Raw genomic sequence first — 24,644 nt, forward strand, 5'->3', positions numbered from 1 at the left:
TTACCCATGTAAAAAATTATCATAGGAGGGTTACCTTAAACGATGGTTTAGTGTGGTTGACACGATGCTTAGGCTAAATAATTATTAGTTTAAAGGGTTATCCGACTTAGTGTAGACATAGCCTAAATCAGGTTCTACTGTAATATATTTTGGAAGAATTTAAGAGTTTGTCCTTCTGGAGAACATTTGCAGTCCACGCCAAGACATGGTGCACAATGGTGGCCGCCCATAACAACTCCACACCTTTTACATATCTAGTTTATTCTGTTTTTGTACATGAACGCCAACATCCAGAGTACTTGTTTGAATATGATTACATTATATGATGTTTAGTTGATAGAATTTTGGATGTATCGAGAAGAAGCTTAATTAGCTGTTAACAAGCCGATATAAAGACATCATTCTCACTTACAGGGCCCGCGAGCGTAGGGACTAAATTAAGTGTCACGCTTTTCCACAACCTGGCATTCATTGTGAGGCTCCTTCACGTACCGAAGAGCAAAATATTCATGTTAACCCTGACCTATTTTCCAATGTACCCTTCCAGAACCATAAAAGAGTTTGCTCTTGATTTATTTTCATTTGAGGGGCTTTGAAATGCAAATGTTTGTTTCCTTGCATGTCGAAAAAAAAACATCTTAAAAGCAATTTGATGTGAAATATGGATTCTGGCCACTTGACATCATCCTTAAAATAAACACGCGGGTTCTCAGTGCGAGTCTTTTTGTGCTGTTAAATAAGTGTACCTTGGCAGGCCGCAGTGTACATACACTAACGCTGGACTCCTTCACGGCTCACAACTCTCGAGGCTTCTAGACGACTGGCATGTTTTACAGTGGCCGACATTGGCAATGACTTCACGTCAAATGACAGGTCTGGCACGAAAAAAAAACGGGTAATGTGGTCAACTGCGCATTTGCACTTAGAGCTGAAGCTATCAAGGACATTGCTGTAACAAGGCCTGTTGATTTTAGCTGAATTATGGTTTTAGAGGTATTAAATATGTCATAAAAAAATACCTTTAATGGAAGTGTGTCCTTGCAAAGCTTCATATCCAAAAATCCAATTCACTTTTTGTAGTTGGAACAAAACCCTGCATTCCTTAGAACAACAATGACTGCATTATGGTAATATTTATCGTTCCCAGAGTATCATATCATCCTCAAACATTTGCAAATAATAAATAAAAATGCAAAAACTGGCAGCTTATGCAGGACACAAACATTGCCATTTGTGTTCAATTAGATATTAAAAGGCCAAATAAAGAAAGCAGCACATATGCGCATGAACTTAACTCAAAAGGAACATTATTCATCATTTCAAGTCACTGCAGAGACCTGCTGAGCTGTGTTGAAAACATTTCCTTGGCTCGGCATTGAGCTCATGCTAAACACTTGGACCATCTAGACATTTCTCAAAGATGACAAGCACTGATGTTTTATTCAGTGAGTGATTTTGTCCAAACTTTGACTGCGCCTGAGCTATGCAAGGACTTTTTTTGTGGGAAGTTGAGCCACATGCACAGCTATAGCACAACTCCTACTACAATATGACATTGGCGTTTAAAACATTCACAAAGAGATATTTTCATTGCACACAAGTCATTGTACAATATGCTGTATACAGTATATGTTAATGCTACTATACAGCATATAGAAGGTCGTAAATTGCCTTTCCAGCTAGTTTTATGGGCATAATTTGGCACAGTTGGGTTCCATATGGTGGTTTGCATGTCAACCTCAAATTCAAGAGTTCAAGGATTTGAATCTCTTTTTGGGCATCTCTGTGAGGAGTTTTCATGTACTCCCTTTGTGTGTGTGTGTCTTTTGGGGTGAATGGGGGGGAAGGGTTTCCTCCTATTTTCCCAAAACATGATTTTGGAGAATCTAAATTATCCATAAGTCTGAGTGTCAATAGTTGATTGTCTTTATGTGTCCTGTGGTCAACCATCCTGTTTTCTTCAGGAACCTCCTACCTTCCTTTACCATATTGTTCACGTTTTTGTTTTTTACCTTCCATTAAAAGAAATCCTCTATTCCGCTCAGCCGTGCTAATAAAAATCAATTTTTTTCTCAGGAATATTTCCACATTTTGAAATGCAAATGTTAAGGTTGTCAGTCATTGACAGTAGTGTTGTCATAATACCAGAATTTCAGTAATCGCTAAAAGTAAAAGCAAATGAACACGTGTACTTTTAAATTCACTATTTCATTAAATTGATTAAATTGTTTATTTAAGGTCACATTTGAAATGCAAATGTTAGGGGTGTCAGCTGTTGTCATGATACCAGAATTTTAGTAGTTGTTGATACCAATACCTCGATATTAAAGTGTATGAAATTAAAAAAAGTTAATCCATGTACTTTTAAATTCACAATTTTATTGAGTTAATTAATTTGGTTATCCAAGAACAGTGTGCTACTTTTTGTACATAATTTAAACTGCAGTACTTGTTGCCAAGAGGTAATTATATGTTAAAAAAATAGCAGTATAGGCTATAGCCTCTCGGTGTATCAAAAATAAAAATGAAAAATAAAAAAAGATACCAATGATTGTCACACACACTAGGTGTGGTGAGGTTATCCTCTGCATTTGACCCATTACCCTCACCCCCTGGGAGGTGAGGGGAGCAGTGAGCAGCAGCGGTGGCCGCGCCTGGGAATCATTTTGGTGATTTAACCCCCAATTCCAACCCTTGATGCTGAGTGCCAAGCAGGGAGGTAACGGGTCCCATTTTTATAGTCTTTGGTATGACTCGGCCGGGGTTTGAACTCACGACCTACCGATCTCAGGGCGGACACTCTAACCACGAGGAAACAAATAATACCATGCTTATGAATATGCTCACAAATAACAATATTTAAGTATTTTACATTTTTACAAGAACAGATGTTGCTTGGAGCCTTCAAGTATATAAACAATATTGTTCTTGATATTCTCTCAAAATGATGGCGGTGCGTCAACGTCATGTAGTTTCACATGAAATAAGCTAATAAACAGGCTAAAATATATATTTCAAGACAAATCTTGAAGGGGTTTTTTTTTTATTATTAGCATCAACATTTCAGGGTTTTCTGTGGACATTATGCCTTTTGACTTATTTTTTGCCCACAAGCCCGTAAAAAAGAGTTGCGGGCCACACTTTGAACACCACAGGTTTATCTATTTCACCAGGGAGGCAAAAGTGTTGCCAAACAACGGAAGAGTGTCTCGAAGCTGTGTATTCTTAGTACTTATGTGATAAAGGTTGAGTTGCATGCAATTAAGTTCTGGAGGTTTTCTGTATGCAATGGTAATCAATCCACACTCCCTGGACTTGTGGTGGCAGATATCTGCTCACACTTGCGTAGTCTTTTGTGGAGACTAGGTCACTAGGGTTGTATGGTATACCGGTATTAGAATAGAACCGCAATACTAATGAATCATATTTGGTACTATACCGCCTCTGAAAAGCACCGGTAAAGTGAGTTTCTTACAAGTATCATCCCTGCAGGATGAGGAATAGCTAAACATGCTTCACCACACATCGTAGCTCACCGGTGTCAAAATCTAAACAAACGCCATTGGTGGATCTACACCTAACATCCACTGTAATGATACCAACTACAGTAGTGTATCTAGTCGATACTACTATGATTATGTCGATATTTTTTGGCATCACAACATCTTTTTTTTTTTTTTTCATTTATATTATGTTTATAAACTCAGGAATTATGTCCCTGGACACATGAGGACTTTGAATATGACCAATGTATGATCCTTTATGTAACGACTTGGTATCGGATTGATACCCAAATGTGTGGTATCATCCAAAACTAATGTAAAGTATCAAACAACAGAACAATAAGTGATTATTACATTTTAACAGAAGTGTAGATAGAACATGTTAAAAGAGAAAGCAAACGGATATTAACAGTAAATTAAGAAGTAGATTAAGAATTCATTTTCTACCACTTGTCCTTAATAATTTGGACAAAATAATAGAATGGAAAATGACAATATGTTACTGCATATGTCAGCAGACTAAATTACGAGCCTTTGTTTGCTTACTTACCAATAAAATACAAATTGTCTTGTATGTTTACTATTTTATTTAAGGACAAACTTGCAATTAGAAACTTATGTTTAATGTACCGTAAGATTTTTTGTTAAAATAAAGCCAATAATGCAATTTTTTGTGGTCCCCTTTATTTAGAAAAGCACAGAAAAGTACCAAAAAGTATCAAAATAATTTTAGTACTGGTACCAAAATATTGGTATCGGGACAACACTAGTGGAGACTTTTCCATTTGCTGAAATGCTATCAAATGTTCTTTCTACCTTTGTAGTCAAGGAGTTGCTGAAATTGCTCAATGGCGGGTAAGTGCATGTAATCATTGTTTGCATGGTGTTATCTATTGTCAAATAGGGGAGAAAAATGTCCAGGGCTTACAGAGTTCAACAATATATCCATGAATTCATCATTATTTTTCTAAAGAGACAATTAAACAAACTTTCTCAAATGACTATCCTGGTTAAGGCCTCAATTACACAAATAACAAAATTGGGATCACCCCAGTGGCATACAATAAATGTGAGTAACTGCTTACCTGGTTAGAAAATCTATTCTTTGTGTCAAATTAAGAAAAATCCACTTCCAACAAAAATCTAGTTCTTAAAAAAAAGGCCTGATACCTTCCCTTGATGGGTCTGGTCAAAGATTATACAACACCCAACCTCTCGACAACTGCTTGTGCACACTTAGCCTGTCAGGTGTCATCTTACCAACATATCGAGAAAAGTCTAACACAGTATGTCTGTGTGTCCCGTCCACCCCCCCCCAGCAGAACGCCAAACATGCTGTCAAACTCTATGGAGCGCTGCACCATGCAGCGGGCTGTGTAATGCAGTGCAACAAGCAGCAGGTATTTGTTAGTTAATCAGCCTTTAAATTAAGCTAAGGGACCGGGGTTGCGTTCGGGAGCAGAAAGGACTGTTTTGACTAAGCCGTCTCAGTGAGGGATCAATCCTGGAGACTCGAAGCATTTGCAAAAGATTAGCGGAGTAGTGCTGATGTACCACGCTCAGGTCAGGTAGAGGGCAGGCCTCGGACAACAGGTAAGTTTTGCCCTATTCCTCCTATCTGCCGCAGACGCTGATTTTGTTTATATGAGACATGCCGAACAATGAGATTAAAAGTTTGGGGAGTTTGAATTGAGGTTCACTTTAGGCCATGTCAACACTAAGCCGGATAACCCCTTAAACGAATAATTATTTATGTGGCCCCGTTTCGGCCACACTAAATCGTTTAGGTCCCCGTCCAATTTTTTTACACAGGTAAGTGCGCCGTCTATTTCTTGAATCTTCGGCTCTTAGCTTTGCATGGACTCATTGATCGTTTACAAACTGAGTTCGGAGAGGAAGTGACGCCAGAAAGACCGCGCCCCACACTGGAAGTGACGTCAGAAAGAACGCGCCACAGCCAGCTTCATAATGAAGCGGTTTCGTAACTCGAAGGTAAAGACTGAAAATATGGAGGCGAGTCATCCAGACATGCCCGTGTTTCTCCTTCCGTCTGTACAGACGTTTGTGTAAATCACACATGAATACCTTAAGAGAAAGCGATTGCAGCTATTTCGGATACAACACTTCTCAGACGGCAAGAGAACTTTCGAATGTCCAGGTCAGCTGTGATTCTACTTACCGAAAAACTTTGTCTATTTGTCGAAGGAGAGTCAACGAGAATGCGGGCTCCCGTGGATGTGATTGAAAAAGTAGTGTGTGCTTTGTATTACCTGGCCGCCGAGGGAAGACTACGGAAAACACTGAATGCTTTTGGACTGGCAAAGCAGACTGTATCAGTTATTGTCCGCCATGTATGTCGTGGACTCAACGTCTAGGTCCAGAGTGTATAAAGTCACCAAAAATGAATGGACAATGAAGGTGAAGGCAAAAGAGTGAGGAGTGTCCTGACCAGATATCTAGTTCCACAAATTGATTGATGTAAAATGTTCTTTATCACATTGTCCATTAAAGATTTGATTAATTTATGATGGCTCGGGTGTGATTCACTACAATAGGGCCCCACCGCACACTGGATTCCAGTTAATTGAAATACCACAACACTGGATATTGTTCAGATAAGTTACATTTAAGAACTTGCACACAAAGCAACACTGGAGGTGACTATGACGTGCGCATTTTCCGCGCATGCATATTAGGTCGCGTTACGCCGGCTGACGGAGGGGTTGAGGGGTTAGGTGGGATTTACCCTGGATAACCTTAGTGTAGAAGGGGCCTTAGTAAAGATGTTGCCTCAAAAAACAGCATGATCTAGCTTGACAGAAACTAATCATACAACGGGGACTGTTTTGGTACCATCAATGTAGAAAAAGCAATGAGTCAAGTTGTTCTTTGTTGTTCACAAGAAACATTCTGTTATATGTGGTCTCCAGTGCCCGTATCTATGCTAAATAAAAAAACAACAACAAGAGTCCACATAGTCGCAGCCTAGAAATCTAATGAAAACCAACTGTGTGGGAACAATAAAATCATTTGTCATGGAGGAACGGGGGGAGATAAATTCTAAAAAGTATTTTCCAATTGGCCCAAAAGCACCAGTGTGCTTGGCCAAGTGCTCAGCACCTGGTTGTCACGGCTCTGATGCGGCCTCATTCATTTCAATGTACAACAAAGTTAGATTACAATCTAAAATGAACCTGAAAGTGCCTGATTGGACTGTTGATCTGCACTAAACACTACAGTTAAATAACACAAAAGAACAAAAGAAAGTAATCTTTCACGCCTCTAAATGTGTGACAGATCCTCGGCAAGGATTTACAGAGAAGAAAGCCAGGTATTCCTAAATATTCCAGTCAAATATTTTTTGTAATATATAACACAGTTCTTGCTTGGAAAAGTGTATTGGTTATGAAAACCATGTGAAGCCCTGTGTTTTGTTAAGGATACCAAACAGACGTTTGAAAAGTTAAACAGTTCTCTGAGGCCCCTTCTACACTAAGCCAGCTAAGGTTATCCAGGGTAAATCCCACCTAACCTTATCCTTGTCCACACACACACACAATGGTTGTTTAAGACCCCTTCCCAACCCTCTGTTCGCCGGCGCAACGCAACATAGTACCCATGCGCGGACAATGCGCACGTCATAGTCACCTCTAGTGTTGCTTTGCTTTTTTTAAATGTAACTGAACAATATCCAGTGTTGTGGTATTTCAATTAACTGGAATCCAGTGTGCTGTGGGGCCCTATTGTAGTGAATCACACCTGAGCATCATAAATTAATCAAATCCTTAATGGACACGTGAAAGTAAAAAATGTGATAAAGAACATTTTATATCAATCAATCGAGGGATCTAGATACCTGGTCAGGACACTCCTCACTCTTTTGCCTTCACCTTCATTGTCCATTCGTTTTTGGTGACTTTATATACTCTGGATCTAGACGTTGAGTATGCGACATACATGGCTGACAATAACTGATACAGTCTGCTTTGCCAGTTCAAAAGCATTCGCCGTTTTTCGTAGTCTTCCCTCGACGGCCATGTAATACAAAGCACACGCTACCTTTTTTTTTTAATCACATCCACGGGAGCCCACATTCTTGTTGTCTCTCCTTCGACAAATGGACAAAGTTTTTCGGTAAGTAGAATCACAGCTGACCTGGACATTCGAAAGTTCTCTTGCCCTCTGAGAAGTGTTGGATCCGAAATATAAACACGGGCATGTCTGGATGACTCGCCTCCATATTTCCAGCGGTTAGCTCAGAGTTACGAAACTGCTTTATTATGAAGCTGGCTGTGGTGCGTTCTTTCTGACATCACTTCCTGTGTGGGGCGCGATCTTTCTGGCGTCACTTCCTCTCCGAACTTAGTTTGTAAACGATCAATGAGTCCATACAAAGCTAAGAGCCGGAGATTCAAGAAATACACGGCGCATTTACCAGTGTAAAAAATTATCCAAAGAGGGGAACCTTAAACAATAATTTGGTGTGGCCGAAACGGGGCTTAGGCTAAATAATTATTTGTTAAATGAGTTATCCGGCTTAATGTAGACAGGGTCTGAGACAACACTTTGTAAATAAATAAAAAAACAGCTTCACTACATATCTTTAAAAAAAAATTTTAAAAAGCCTTGTGCTCTGCCAATTATCTGTGAGTCAGCTACAGACATGGGAATTATAGGTTTTTGCTTCAGCAAATAGGCTAAACTAGCATGATGTTGATGTGGAATTATTACTAAAATGTTAGCACTGTACCTCACATATATGCTAGTGTTGCCATGGACGTAATGGGGGGTGGGAAGACATGTCCCCTGTACTTTTCCAAAAGGCAGTTTCAGTCCCCTGCACGTTTCAATGTCCAAAAAAACGGAGACAAGTCAAACACTTGTACCAGAAAACTGCCGCTGGGACTGAAGCTTGTCCCTCATTAATTGGCTTTCTGGTACTGCCTTCTTGCCAACATGACACTGATTGACAGCATGAGGCAGCTGACCAATCAGTGGTCAGATGCGAGATAAGAGCGAGTCGCAACCATTCACAAGAGAGAGCGATATTTGTGATAGAAATGTAGACATTAATTGAAAACTGTTGCTGTTAAACTGGTGAGTGAGGTCGTAAACTTTTTCAAACATCCATTCATCCATCCATCTTCTTCCGCTTATCTGAGGTCAAACACTGCTTTTGTTATATTACAGGTGCAGTTTGCAGTACCGTATTTTTTGGACAAAAAGGTGCACTAAAAATCCTTTCATTTAAAAAAAAAAAAACAGTGCTTCTTATAACCCGGTGCGCCTAATGTACGTATTAATTCTGCTTGTGCTTACCGCCCGCAAAACAATTTACTTTGACACATTGTGTAATAATAAGTGTGACCAGTAGATGGCAGTCACACATAAGAGACAAATGTGGACTGCAAGTTAACGCCTGTTCATTAAAGGCCTCCTGAAACCCACTACTACCGACCACGCAATCTGATAGTTTATATATCAATGAGGAAATCTTAACATTGCAACACATGCCAATACGGCCGGGTTAACTTATAAAGTGCAATTTTAAATTTCCCGCGAAACTTCCGGTTGAAAACGTCTATGTATGATGACATATGCGCGTGACGTCAATCATTGAAACGGAAGTATTCGGACACCATTGTATCCAATACAAAAAGCTCTGTTTTCATCGCAAAATTCCACAGTATTCTGGACATCTGTGTTGGTGAATCTTTTGCAATTTGTTTAATGAACAATGAAGACTGCAAAGAAGAAAGCTGTAGGTGGGATCGGTGTATTAGCGGCTGGCTGCAGCAACACAACCAGGAGGACTTTGACTTGGATAGCAGACGCGCTATCCGACGCTAGCCGCCGACCGCATTGATGATTGGGTGAAGTCCTTCGTCGCTCCGTCGATCGCTGGAATGCAGGTGAGCACGGGTGTTGATGAGCAGATGAGGGCTGGCTGGCGTAGGTGGATAGCTAATGTTTTTAGCATATCTGTGTGAGGTCCCGTTGCTAAGTTAGCTTCAATGGCGTCGTTAGCAACAGCATTGTTAAGCTTCGCCAGGCTGGAAAGCATTAACCGTGTAGTTACAGGTCCATGGTTTAATAGTATTGTTGATTTTCTGTCTATCCTTCCAGTCAGGGGTTTATTTATTTTGTTTCTATCTGCAGTTAAGCCCGATACTATCATGTTAGCTCCATAGCTAAAGTGCTTCGCAGATGTATTGTCGTGGAGATAAAAGTCACGGTGAATGTCCATTTCGCGTTCTCGACTCTCATTTTCAAGAGGATATAGTATCCGAAGTGGTTTAAAATACAAATCTGTGATCCACAATAGAAAAAGGAGAGAGTGTGGAATCCAATGAGCCCTTGTACCTAAGTTACGGTCAGAGCGAAAAAAGATGCATCCTGCACTGCACTCTAGTCCTTCACTCTCACGTTCCTCATCCACAAATCTTTCATCCTGGCTCATATTAATGGGGTAATTGTCGCTTTCTCGGTCCGAATCGCTCTCGCTGCTGGTGTAAACAATGGGGAAATGTGAGGAGCCTTTCAACCTGTGACGTCACGCTACTTCCGGTACAGGCAAGGCTTTTTTTATCAGCGACCAAAAGTTGCGAACTTTATCGTCGATGTTCTCTACTAAATCCTTTCAGCAAAAATATGGCAATATCGCGAAATGATCAAGTATGACACATAGAATTGATCTGCTATGCCCGTTTAAATAAAAAAAAAATATTTCAGTAGGCCTTTAACGCACGTCTGTTCATTAAATGACGCTAGCAAGTACCCGTAAGCAAGCAACACCAAAACTTTGATATTTCATTGAGAATATAGAACATTACACAAGGTACTCAAAAATACGTCAAAATTAATGTACGAAGCCGCACCGCGTGAGCATTACGGCTACCGTAGTTAGAAGTACTGGGCTTGAACATACGGGTATTATTATGGTGTGTGTATAAGGACCCCAAAATGGCACCTATTAGGAAACATTATCTGGCGTTTTGTTTCGCAATATTATGCAAAACTAACATTTACTTCCTATTGGTACATGCTGATGTGTATTTGGGATCTGCATAAGTCCCAAAAAATGTGTGCCTTCTTTTTTGTTAAAACCTGGTGCGCTCTATGGTCCGAAAAATGCATTACACTGTATCCCATTATCACTGCCCGCCCCCTCCCAAAAAAAGGTAATTAGCTTTAAAGTTAAAAAAACATGCAAACCCACATGTTACCAGATGGATTTTTAAGGAGTTGTAAAACGGTCTAATTTCCAGCATCAAGGCTACATTTTGGCCAACACGCTTTTTAAAAATTATTGTGGGACCTCTGAGACTTTTAAGAGTGTTGAAAAATAGTACAATACCTTTCAATAAAACAGAACATGAGTGCGGCTCATTGTTTACTCATTGTTTACATTTCCAAGAAAACAAAAACGGCTGTGTGTCCTGTTTGGACGGAGCAAGTGTTGCAATAACTGTCCTTTTGCTGCCAAACGTTCAGTTCTGCAAAGCATTAACGCTCTAATTCGACTTTTCTGTTGAACCTCTGCTCTAACTTTGCAGAACTTTTGTGACAAATAAAAACCTACAATGCTCACGTGTTTTTGTTAAATGACTTGTTGGAGATCCTTAGTGACCAACATAAGGTTTGTGAACTATTACTCACTCTTTTCCCTGGGTTTAAATAAAGAAACAGGGCTCCCTCATTTTAATTTTAGCAGCTGTAAATCAAAGACAGAAAGAATAGTCCAGAGGAATGATTTCCTCATTTACGAGTAAAAGAAAACGCAGCCAAGAGACGGTGTTCCTTTTAGATACAATTTGATGTGGATCGTATAAAGCAGGCGTGAGCGACGAGAGGATAACAGATGTCCCTTCTGTTGCCAGTGGAAACATTTGAGCAACAAACTCATCTGTGGGTTGTTGCTTCTCCGGTTCCAGCAGGTGAAATAACGCAGAGACCTTCCTTCAGTTTTCCTACAGTATTTGACTTCCAAAACCTGACAACAATCGGAGTAGCATAAACATAGCTCTTTTTGAGTAATTGATCTTTTTTGAAGAAAAGCACAGACGTCCGCCAAGCCATATCTCCGGATTGAAAAAAATCTTTATAACAAATCATGAATTAAGGCAGTGATCCGGATCATCCCCAAAATCTAATTACATAATTCATTTCAGACACTTCCTAAAAGTTTCATTAAAATCCACCCATAACTTTTGGAGCAATGTTGCCAGCTACTTAACACATAATTTACAGACGGAAGAAATTATTAGGACAATCCTTAGTAGGGAATACAGTGTTCCCTCTGTCATAAAGATGCAGGCAAGATCCTGAAAACTTTGCTGGAAAATTATGTTCTCAGGCAGAAAATATTCCCACACAAAAAGAAAAACACAAGCATTATGTTTCCATCATAAGAAATTGCATCTTCTTATCACCCGCCATTATCTCCTTGTTCATTGGTTCATTAAAAAGCAGCCTTCTCCTTATCGTGTGCAAAAATAACCCCGAGCATTGTAGATCACATGGCTGGCAGGAATAGTCCAAGCTTTTATTATGTTTTGTTTTGTTATTTTACTTTGTGTATTTTAACTACAAACAAGGCACCTCTAAATCCTCCACTTCCTCCGATTATGCAGCTGCTCACATTACGTACAGTCATGGTCAAAAGTTTACATACACTTGTAAAGAACATAATGTCATGGCTGTCTTAAGGTTTCCAATAATTTCTACAACTCTTATTTTTTTGTGATAGGGTGATTGGAGTACATACTTGTTGGTCACAAAAAACATTCATGAAGTTTGGTTCTTTTATGAATGTATTATGGGTCTACTGAAAATGTGACCAAATCTGAGGTGAAAAGGTGAGGCCTTTAATCCCAGGAACACCAGCCCTACCATAAAGCATGGTGGTGGTAGTATTATGCTCTGGGCCTGTTTTGCTGCCAATGGAACTGGTGCTTTACAGAGAGTAAATGGGACAAAGAAAAAGGAGGATTACCTCCAAATTCTTCAGGACAACCTAAAATAATCAGCCCGGAGGTTGGGTTTTGGGCGCAGTTGGGTGTTCCAACAGGACAATGACCCTAAACACACGTCAAAAGTGGTAAAGGAATGGCTAAATCAGGCTAGAATTACAGTTTTAGAATGGCCTTCCCAAAGTCCTGACTTAAACGTGTGGACAATGCTGAAGAAACAAGTCCATGTCAGAAAACCAACAAATTTAGCTGAACTGCACCAATTTTATCAAGAGGAGTGGTCAAAAAATCAACCAGAAGCTTGTGGATGGCTACCAAAAGCGCCTTATTGCAGTGAAACTTGCCAAGGGACATGTAACCAAATATTAACATTGCTGTATGTATACTTTTGACCCAGCAGATTTGGTCACATATTCAGTAGACCCATAATAAATTCGTAAAAGAACCAAACTTCATGAATGTTTTTTGTGACCAACAAGTATGTGCTCCAATCACTCTATCACAAAAAAATAGGAGTTGTAGAAATGATTAGAAACTCAAGACAGCCATGACATTATGTTCTTTACAAGTGTATGTAAACCTTTGACCACGACTGTATGCACACACACACACACACACACACACACACACACACACACACACACACACACACACACACACACTAGAGAACTAACCATAAATGAACATTCCAATAACATTTGTTGCACTTTTCCTAATTTGTCTAAATTAATCTTGAAAGAATACAAAATATAATTGAATGCTCAAATATTTCTCAATTTTGTCTGATGCCATTATTTAACTTGGTTAGCAATTTAATCAACAGCAGGAGGCGGACAGAATAGCACATTAGAAATAAGTAATTCCTCCGTGACGCCGGGCTTACATTAACAAGCTCTAATAAACTGCACAAACTGCACCATTGCACTATATAATATTGTACATGGTCCTGCGGGACTGCGCCAGCCAATGGCGTCTTGCCATGCTCGGGCACTGCCCCGTGGTAGCTTCCTGGCTAAGAAAAACAAATCAAAGCTAAACGCGAGGATAAAACTGTAGATTTCTGGCCAGCACTCTAATGAAGGCGTAAAAACTGCATGGGCTTGCATCGTTCTTGCCCGTTTTGTTTGTGGCCACTTGGTTGAAACCAATGTCTGATTACTCGGAAAAAAAAAAGACCAGACTTATAAAAAGTCGGGAGGCACTAAGTCATGTTGAAGGCTGCTCAGATTCAATTATAAATGGCAAAGTTTATCCTAGGAAGGTTCATGTGGCCTTCGAAATGAAGAAATGTTGGGGCACAAGCCACTCTTTTCTAACGACAATAGGCTAACCAAACCAAAAAGGCAACAAAAGTCTGTGATTCATTTTAAAACTTCACAATCCAAATAAACTTTATGTACACTCAAAGTTCGAGATTGTGCGATCCCACAAACGTAATCGTGCCGTGGACCCCAAATGTTCGTGCCTTTACATCGCGGCTTATTTCAACTGCAGTCAATCGCACTGTTTTTCACCAAATGTTTTACAAAGGAAATCTTTATGGAATTCTCAAAAGTACCAAAAGAAGTGGTTCATAAAAGTAATAAAGTCAGGGAAAAAACAAAGTGTGTCGAAGCAAATTGCTCTTACAAATATCACTGTCATCATATTGTGGAATACAATCGGACAATACTGGTGTCTGCAGCAATCACTTTGTAAAATGTTTGTTTAAACATTTGATTTGTTTGAGAAACTTTCTGTGATGCAATCGAGTTTATTCTCTACTATATAGTTAGTGTTAGAGAGCAGAACTAATCGTAAAAAAAGGACAAGAGATCACATTAGTTTGTGTTCTTTAGTGGTTTTTCTATGCCTAAATAGAACTACATATTCCTGGTTGTGCAAAAAAACTAACGTCATATTAAGTCCTAGTAATAAATGTTGTGATTATTGGCCCATCCATCCATTCATACATCCATTTTCTACCGCCTGTCCCTCTCGTGGTGATAATTGGTCCAATCCACCATATTTTTATTGTTCATTTTCATAACAGAAATTAAAAGGTTAGTTGTGCAGGAAAGCCAAGTGCTTTATTTGACACGGATGACCACATTATAGCGTCTTTGGTGCTATCTCTTAGCATCGAGAACTTTCTTAATAGTATTAATAAGCTTGATGAATAAATCTCTCATAGGCTCAATAGAACATACTGAACCTTGATATCACTAGCAAACATTGCTGAGCAACAGGAACATCAATAGCAAAATAATGAGACAAAATATGAACTTCACATCATAAAAACAACTGCAGACATGAATTGTACATGAGACTAATATTTGTAAAAGGAAATCAACTGGAAACAAATAATCCTTTTTCTCATTAGCGTCACGATCACAGCAGCACGGCACTCGTTATGTCAATCAAATACGTTACTTAACGATGCACAAATAAATCCAAATTTGTCTTTTACGTATTAATGCTTAATTTGTGGACCCCTCCAGATGTAAAGACATGATGTGCCTCCAATCTTTTCTTCTCTAAATCCGTGTGAGTGTCAAATGAAGTGAGGTCGTAGTGAGCAGTAACGTCTTGTGATCATGAATGGTTTAAATCTTTCAAAAAATTATTTTTCTTAAAAGTGTATAAATACACTCCATCCCATTTTAAATATTTATTCATGATTATATGAAGCTCTAAACCTTTCAAAATACGCCCAAATATGCACTGGTGCAGGTAAATAAACAGTAGCCTAACGGGACTCATCTGAAACCCGCAAGTGTTTCGCGGTCACGTGATTGCAACCCAGCTATACCACACGCTGTATGACGACATCAACATGTCTAGTAAAAGTTCAAAAGAAAATGTTGTCAAGCGGAAGCGTAATTGCTTCACAAATGCTGATATAATTGCAGCATTGTAAAAGATCAAGTCTGTTATTCCTGGATAACGCATCTATTGTGAAATGTAGTCTTTTTCTTCATTAAACTTGGTTTTGGGATCATTTTATTATATTCTTTCGAAATAGAAAGAATACAAAAAAAATCTGGATTTCTATATAATGCGATCGGTATTATACGGACCCCATTATATCGAACTTTAAGTGAAACCAACAGGAAACTAACAGGAACTATCACATCACAATGCTAACTCCCTGTGCAGAAAGGACAGGGAGAGTTGGCAGGAACATTGCATCAGACACAAAAAACAGACTTTTTCATGCATAAAAATAATGCAACGAGTCTGTATTAAATATAAAAAATGTCTAGTGGAACTAATAAAGGTCAAACACAGTTCATTTCAAGATACTGATTGACATCCAATTTGACCATATTTTCCCATAAGAAATAATGGAAATGGTTAGTCATATACAGTTGCTAGCGTTAGTTGTAAGCTATAATAGCGATAATTACAGAAGTTGCTATTTCAGAAAATAAATAAAAAATGTTTTACAGTACAAAAAAGTTTTTGTACATTTGGAGTACATTCAGAAGTGGAAAGACAAACAGCTACTTTTGACCACAAGGTCCGTTATTAGCAAGTATATTGCAAAACACAGCAGCAACAGAACCAAGATTGTAATAAAGGCAAGGAGCAAATAGCTCAGCCAGCATTTATAAAGCTTGAAAGGGTGACATAGTAAACGCAATGCATTGTGGGTTTTATGGGCATCTGAATAGCTTATTTACATCTAAATGCAAGACTATGTCCTAAAGTTGTAGTATTAGGGTAGGGATTAGTTGTTAACCATAACCCAGCTGCAACTTTAACTGCCAAAACATCACTTTTAACGGCATCACCCGGTGTGTTCACGGAACTGGTAAGTTTGAATCAAAGCCTGTGTTATTCTGTTACACACATAGCATTTAGTATGCTGTTAGCATTAGCCAGTTTTGGAAAAAAGCATGTTGTCTGTTTACTTTTAGTCATGGGTAAGCCCAAATATGAATTAATAGTTTTTTATTTGTAGAAGAAAACGCCGTAATCAGAGTATTTTAAAAGTAATAATGGATGTGTGTTTATTTCAGAGAAAACTGCATATGAAATGAATTAATGAGTTCACATCTCTTGTCCAATGGATGTGCTCATTCGGATCAATTCCACCAATTCAACTTTTTTGAGGTAGCAAGCCTTATGAATATGATCCAGTTTGTCTCTGTATGGTCCCTTAATGTTTTTGTTTTGCGCCATAGATTTTCATATTATTTTTGCTCTCTCTCTCTCACAGTGCAACCATGTAAACAAAAGCTTTATCCAGCAGAAATGGCGAGCGCGGCCCCTAGAGAGAAGTGCCGAATCCGGTACTTTTTTGGCAGTGGACGAATCCCACCAGTCCAACCGGGCACCGATTCACGTAAAATACAACAGTCCCGTCCAGATTCAGACTCAGCTGGCTCTGGGATGTAGCGATAAATTAAAAGGATCAAAAAACCGTGATCGATAACTGCACTTTGATAAAGTCATGAACTGACTGGCGCAAGCTTAAATGCTAACATGAAAACAAGATACATTTACGTCTTTCCTCATTAAGAAACACATACCTCACTCTAAACTTATAGAAACACATTAGTGTCTGAGCAACTAAAATAATAAATTGAGCACCTTGAACCTGTGCTACCATGGCACAGAATGATCAATCCGAATACAAGACGAAAGCAATTTTGCGTCTAAGGACCGCTGAAAAAAGTAGGACAACTAAAGGGCAGAACGCCCACGACAAATAAACAATAGTAATTTGCCACCCACTTTTCATTGATATAAATCTTAAAGTGCTTAAGTGTAAACCAATATTTAAAACAATAAAAGTGTATCCATTAAAACAGATAAAATACTAAGACTAAAACACTATCAGAGAAGCATAAGGAGAAAAAAAAACATGCAAAATAGAGGGTTTTCTAACAGTATGTCTATTTATTCTTTTTTTTTTTACAACTCAAATGATTTCAGCGTGTGTACAAGTACTTTTTGAGCACATTCAACAAATTTGAAATTATAATAACGATGCTAATTTAGGTCACAATAACCGTGATGTAAAAACGTTAATATTACATCCCTAATTCTAACACTTGGTCATCACTCCAGCAGCACTGAGAGTGGACTCAGCCACACTGCCTCTAGGTAATGTTGCAATTTTCAATGCCCACAAAGAAATTGACTCAGAAATGTAATAAAACAAGGTATAACAACTGGACCGAATCTAATTTTCAAAAGGTTCCAATAAAAAAAAGAATTTTTCATTAAAAACAATTAAAATTAATAACACATTTTAAATACCGAAAATTGGTATTGTTGAGTACCGGTATCGATTCCCAGGTACCGGGAATTGGTACTGTATCTGTTCGAATGTGAAAGGCACCCATTCGCACATGTGTGGCCAAACAGCTGAATTTTTGTTTCATCTGACCACAGAACTTTCCTCCAGAAGGTCTTATCTTTGTCCATGTGATGTCAGATGAACCAAAAATTTAGCTTTTTGGCCATAATACCCAGCAATATGTTTGGAGGAGAAAAGGTGAGGCCTTTAATCCCAGGGACACCATTCCTACGGTCAAGCATGGTGGTGTGCTCTGGGCCTGTTTTGCTGCCAATGGCACTGGTGCTTTACAGAGAGTAAATGGGACAATGAAAAAGAAGGATTACCTCCAAATTCTTCAGGACAACCTAAAATCATCAGCCTGGAGGTTGGGTCTTGGGCGCAGTTGGGTGTTCCAACAGGACAATGACCCCAAACACACGTCAAAAGTGGTAAAGGAATGGCTAAATCAGGCTAGAATTAAGGTTTTAGAATGGCCTTCCCCAAGTCCTGACTTAAACGTGTAGACAATGCTGAAGAAACTATTCCATGTCAGAAAACCAACAAATTTAGCTGAACTGCACCGATTTTGTCAAAATGAGTGGTCAAAAATTCAACCGGAAGCTTGTGGATGGCTACCAAAAGCGCCTTATTGCAGTGAAACTTGCCAAGGGACATGTAACCAAATATTAACATTGCTGTATGTATACTTTTGACCCAGCAGATTTGGTCACATTTTCAGTAGACCCATAATAAATTCATAAAAGAACCAAACTTCATGAATGTTTTTTGTGACAAACAAGTATGTGCTCCAATCACTCTATCACAAAAAAATAGGAGTTGTAGAAATTATTGAAAACTCAAGACAGCCATGACAACATGTTCTTTACAAGTGTATGTAAACTTTTGATCGCGACTGTAGATGAACTTCAAATGCAGCTAATGGCATCTTGTGGGCTTAAGAAACTACATCAGGAAGTTGCCTACAGCCACAGCTGCTAATGACAATGTTTTTTACCTGGCGCCATTTAAACGCCCGTGCGGTTATTTAACTTTGTAGACCACACACACAATGACTTTAGAAGATCACAATTCATGAAATTGAAGTATTAACGGTATTCTTCTTCCTTACAAAAATCTTCTTTGAACAACTACAGCACCATCTGCTGGATCTTCATGAAAAAAACTCCACTGGTCATGGTCACTATTAAGTACTCCTGCTTCTGGTTCTTTCTCTTGCGGCTGGTTCGGTTCTGGTTTGGTTCCTTGAGCCAATCCCAAATGGCCACAACTCTCTTCTGCCATTTTTGTTTCGCTGTCTGTCATTCCAGCCGACAGCTGCGAGGGCCCACAGCAGCAGCAGCAGCAGGCCCAATGGCGGACACCCTCGTCCTAACTGCCGACGGTCGGATTCTTCCTTGATGAAACACGTCAGCGTGGAGCCAAGAACAGCAAGTGGCACAGGCCAGATGTAAATCCAAAAGCCAGCCGTGTGCTAGTCACACGCCGAAACGAGCGGTCGCCGTCTGAAAATGCGTGAGTCACGCGGCCTCTATAGACATGTGGTCAGCCGAGGTATGCAGTCCGAATGTGAACAAAAAAAAAAAGTCTTCATCTTGGTCAACTTTACAAGTCTGTGTAATTCACAGGACCTGGCAGCGGACTCCCCCTCATCAGTGAAAAGTGTAGCGTATGAAGCTTGGGTAAGCACTTTTTAAGGCATAATGTGAACTAAAAATAAATTATTTTATGATGCCAACTCCATAGCTTTTCCTTGATTGGACATTTTCTTGTACTACTCCAAAGATATTTCGACACTTACTCAAGACCATTTTGTTTTGTTGTTGGGTTTTTTTCTTTTTGCACTGGCAGAGATTCAGAATCTTTCTGAGCTGCCTTGAGATGCCATACCCCATTGGTCACATAAGAATGACAACATTTGGCCTGATTGATACTGACTAGTGGTGACTGCACAGAACAAGGAGAAAAAATGTACAGTACATTTAAAGTGTTTGCGTTACAGTATACATACATTGGAATCTGTAAGGCTGCGTTGCGCGATATAAACAATCATCATCACTTAGTTCCAGCTTCCGGCTGAAGGTTGGAGGTCATGGCTGTTACTATACAGTCCTTATAGGATGTATTGTTCCATGTTGTGATGTTATCAACACATCTGCATCATTGTCTCTCTTTTGTTTTTCCCTTCTAGGAGTTGAGTTTGAAACAGATTATGTCTGATTGTGTGCCCAAAGAACATGTCTATTCAGTTCCATAATGTTGATTAAGAGCATTAGCTGTTGGTTTGCCATTGTAAGTACTTCTTCATTCTATGTTAGCTACCTCTCTTTGTTTGTTTATAATGTATATTTTCTGCTGGATCTACTCTCTATTTTATGCTGCCCTTTTTTTCTCTTTTTTTTTGCTGCAGCTGTTACGTATACTGTAATATGGTTCATGGTAATTGGGATTTGTTATATATTGTATATATTATATGAAATTATAATATAATAATATAATATATCAGTATATATTATATACGGTATATATAATATGTAAATATTACATCTGTCAAAGCGCTTTGAGTACCTTGAAGGTAGAAAAGCGCTATACAAGTATAACCCATTTATCATTTATTTATTTATGTTATATTTTATATTGCTACTATAGTACATTTTTAGCCCACTTAATACCTGCATTATCCTTTCCATCCTTTGAAACTGAGCTACTGTGTGGAACAATTTCCCTTGTGGATCAATAATGTTTTTCTAAGTCTCAGTCTAAGTCTAAGTTCAATATTTTACAAATTCGCCACATCTCAAATGATTCCAGTCTGTTTGGAGTTGATTCAGTCATTGTTTCAGATCCATACAATAAAGTAGTTGTTATACAGCACTTAAGTATTCTCAATCATTGCTGTGAGGTTATTTTCCTTGATGGTAAAACTAGGTACATATTACTGAATGCCCTTTTGGCTATGACTATTCTAAATTAAATTTCTGTCTTACAGGATCCCTCAATTGATAGGGTTTGTCCAAAGTTTTTATATTCTATTTTGTATATGAATTGTGGACATTTGGATATTCTTCTTTTTAATATTCATGGTATTGGTCTTTTCAGCAGGCGGTATAGCTCGGTTGGTAGAGCGGCCGTGCCAGCAACTTGAGGGTTGCAGGTTCGATCCCCGCTTCCGCCATCCTAGTCACCCCCGTTGTGTCCTTGGGCAAGACACTTTACCCACCTGCTCCCAGTGCCACCCACACTGGTTTGAATGTAACTTAGATATTGGGTTTCACTATGTAAAGCGCTTTGAGTCACTTGAGAAAAAGCGCTATATAAATGTAATTCACTTCACTTCATTCATTTTCATTCCATATATTTCTCCTGTCTTTTTTTCCCTGTATTATAGTTTTCATTTTCAGCAAGTAGTGCAGTGTCATCTGCGTATCTCAGGTTGTTGACATTTGGCCACCTAAAGAAACACCTCTCAGATTTTTTATACTTTTAAAGAGTTGTTCAGTCAGTGTTAAATACTGTATAAGGCTGGGGATAGAATGCATCCTTGTCAGAAAAAGCCTTCTTCCGATCTTACGTATGCTTTTTGTGTCCAGTATAAATGAATGATGAGTTTGATTATTTCTTTGTCTATAGTGGTAATCTGTAATACTTACAGTATGTTAATTTTTCATGATTGACTCGATCAAAAGGTATCTTATAATCAATGAAACAGATCTGTCTGTGTATGTTAGATAACGTTCCACAATATTGAGGATACTGTACCTTTCTTGTTTCTTTTTCGTTCATAAATCCGCTTGCTTGTATCTTCTTTTTTTAGTCGTATTCTGCTCATTATTATATGCAATAGTAGCTTCAATATGTGGTTTATCGGACTTAATGTTTTATATTCATCGTATTTTGTTGTTCTTGGTTTCTTTGGAAGTCTTTGAAAGATGGATTAATTCATGTTATCTGGTGTTTAACCTTTTTTGTATATCAAGTTTGTTAAATAAAACGTGGAACTGTGGACCAGCTCTATACTCTCGGCAGGGTCCTTGAGGGTGCATGGGAGTTTGCCCAACCAGTCTACATGTGTTTTGTGGACTTGGAGAAGGCATTCGACCGTGTCCCTTGGGAAGTCCTGTGGGGAGTGCTCAGAGAGTATGGGGTATCGGACTGTCTGATTGTGGCGGTCCGCTCCCTGTATGATCAGTGCCAGAGTTTGGTCCGCATTGCCGGCAGTAAGTCGGACACGTTTCCAGTGAGGGTTGGACTCCGCCAAGGCTGCCCTTTGTCACCGATTCTGTTCATAACTTTTATGGACAGAATTTCTCGGCGCAGTCAAGGCGTTGAGGGGATCTGGTTTGGTGGCTGCAAGATTAGGTCTCTGCTTTTTGCAGATGATGTGGTCCTGATGGCTTCATCTGGCCAGGATCTTCAGCTCTCGCTGGATCGGTTGGCAGCTGAGTGTGAAGCGACTGGGATGACAATCAGCACCTCCAAGTCAGAGTCCATGGTTCTCGCCCGGAAAAGGGTGGAGTGCCATCTCCGGGTTGCGGAGGAGACCCTGCCCCAAGTGGAGGAGTTCAAGAACCTTGGAGTCTTGTTCACGAGTGAGGGAAGAGTGGATCGTGAGATCGACAGGCGGATCGGTGCGGCGTCTTCAGTAATGCGGACGCTGTATCGATCCGTTGTGGTGAAGAAGGAGCTGAGCCGGAAGGCAAAGCTCTCAATTTACCGGTCAATCTACGTTCCCATCCTCACCTATGGTCATGAGCTTTGGGTTATGACCGAAAGGACAAGATCACGGGTACAAGCAGCCGAAATGAGTTTCCTCCGCCGGGTGGCGGGGCTCTCCCTTAGAGATAGGGTGAGAAGCTCTGTCATCCGGGGGGAGCTCAAAGTAAAGCCGCTGCTCCTCCACATCGAGAGGAGCCAGTTGAGGTGGTTCGGGCATCTGGTCAGGATGCCACCCGAACGCCTCTCTAGGGAGGTGTTTAGGGCACGTCCGACCGGTAGGAGGCCACGGGGAAGACCCAGGACACGTTGGGAAGACTATGTCTCCCGGCTGGCCTGGGAACGCCTCGGGATCCCCCGGGAAGAGCTGGACGAAGTGGCTGGGGAGAGGGAAGTCTGGGTTTCCCTGCTTAGGCTGCTGCCCCCGCGACCCGACCTCGGATAAGCGGAAGAAGATGGATGGATGGATGGATGGATAAATAAAAAATACGATCAATTCCGAAAATGCTTAGAGCTTTCAACATTCCTGCTGAAATCAAGTACATTCCTTTAATCTTTCTATTTCTCATTCTCTTGACTCCCCATTAATTTAAGCTCTGCTTCTTCCTACTCCTTTTCGAACATGTTGAATAGAGGATCTGGAAATTGTGATGTATCATGTTGTATGCATGCATGTTCGAAAAAAACACAAACCTAACTCAACTCAACTCAAAAAAAGTTCTTCCTTTACAATTCAAGATCTTCTTCATGTATTTTTTTTCTATTTTAGGTTGTAATCCTCTTTGATCATCGTACTGTTCTTGGATGTATTCCCGCCATCATTCTACAATGGTTCTATTTTGAGGAGCATTATGCCAATCCTATCCTCTATACCAGTGGTTATTAACCTTGTTGGAGGTACCGAACCCCACCAGTTTCATATGCGCATTCACCGAACCCTTCTTTAGTGAAAAATAAAATGTTGTTTTTTTTCAAATTCAAGACAAAGTTGTATGTTTTTGGTAACACTTTAGTATGGGGAACATATTCTAAGTAACAAAGACTTAATTTAGAGTTATTTGGTTAGGGTTAGAGGTTTAGGGTCAGGGTTAGAGGGTTAGGGTTATAATAAGGCCATGCCAAATAATGCATTAATAAGTACTTAATAATGACTAGTTAAGAGCCAATATGTTACTAATTTGCATGTTAATAAGCAACTAATTAATGGTGAATATGTTCCCCATACTAAAGTGCTACCATGTTTTTTTACTGGTGCATAAAATGAACCGTGCATGAACATCACCTTGTTCAAACAACAAAACCAACACAGTGCATAAACTCACAACAAATTACACACCTGCAAACCAGTCAGCTGTTGCCGTATCCGTAATACGCCGATAGGGAGAAGTTTGTCTTTACACGATGAGTCGGGTGTGTTTTGACCTCCGCCGAACCCCTAAAGCCGACTCACCGAACCCCTAGGGTTCGATCAAACCTAGGTTAAGAACCACTGTTCTATACAGTTGCTACCAATATTATTTTGTAGTTATAGCTTTGACTTTTTTGTGCAATTCTTTGCTACGATTTTCTGTATCCAGTTTCTCAATCTTCTCACATTTCTCGTCCCACCATTTTTCTTTGGCTTTTTTACAAGATTCTTTACAAATATAATTTCTTTATGACCGATAGACGGTAAAAATTATTCAAATTGGCCTACAATAGAGATTTTAATCTGATTGGCCGATCTCGATAATGCACTATTATGCTAGATCCACTCGCCACCATTGCACCGGTCGCCCAGAGGGGGGTTTCTCATTGTCATCCCATTGGGTTGAGTTTTTTCTTGCCCTGATGTGGGATCTGAGCCGAGGATGTCGTTGTGGCTTGTGCAGCCCTTTGAGACACTCGTGATTTAGGGCTATATAAGTAAACTTTGATTGATTGATTGACTGATGTTGATACATTTTAGCCATGACCCGCAAAATTGGGATGGACAAGTAGCAACAAATCTGTTGTCGTCCTGACAGAAGTGGCTAGCTAGAGCGTTTAAAGTATGTCCAGCAAATAAACTATATTTTTTAGCAACTATTATTTTTACTGGAGGACGTAGAATAGCTAAACATGCAAAATACCGAGCATTAGTTGGCAGGAGAAGACAAGAAGCCAACTTGAATGTAAAATAGCGGA

General features: G+C 39.5%; 1 protein-coding gene and 1 long non-coding RNA gene across 9 annotated transcripts in view; one reads left to right on the forward strand and one right to left on the reverse strand.

The window, feature by feature from the left end:
- LOC133644590 (zinc finger protein GLIS1) overlaps positions 1-24,644 on the reverse strand; it is a 256,829-nt gene that overhangs the window by 191,081 nt on the left and 41,104 nt on the right. The window lies entirely within an intron of this gene.
- Positions 16,152-23,389, forward strand: LOC133644593 (uncharacterized). Its single transcript, XR_009824791.1, has 5 exons — positions 16,152-16,271; positions 19,076-19,319; positions 19,394-19,447; positions 19,957-20,057; positions 23,248-23,389. It is a non-coding gene; the product is annotated as an uncharacterized LOC133644593 (long non-coding RNA).

The sequence above is a fragment of the Entelurus aequoreus genome, linkage group LG27 (genome assembly GCF_033978785.1).
Source record: "Entelurus aequoreus isolate RoL-2023_Sb linkage group LG27, RoL_Eaeq_v1.1, whole genome shotgun sequence".
NCBI lineage: Eukaryota > Metazoa > Chordata > Actinopteri > Syngnathiformes > Syngnathidae > Entelurus > Entelurus aequoreus.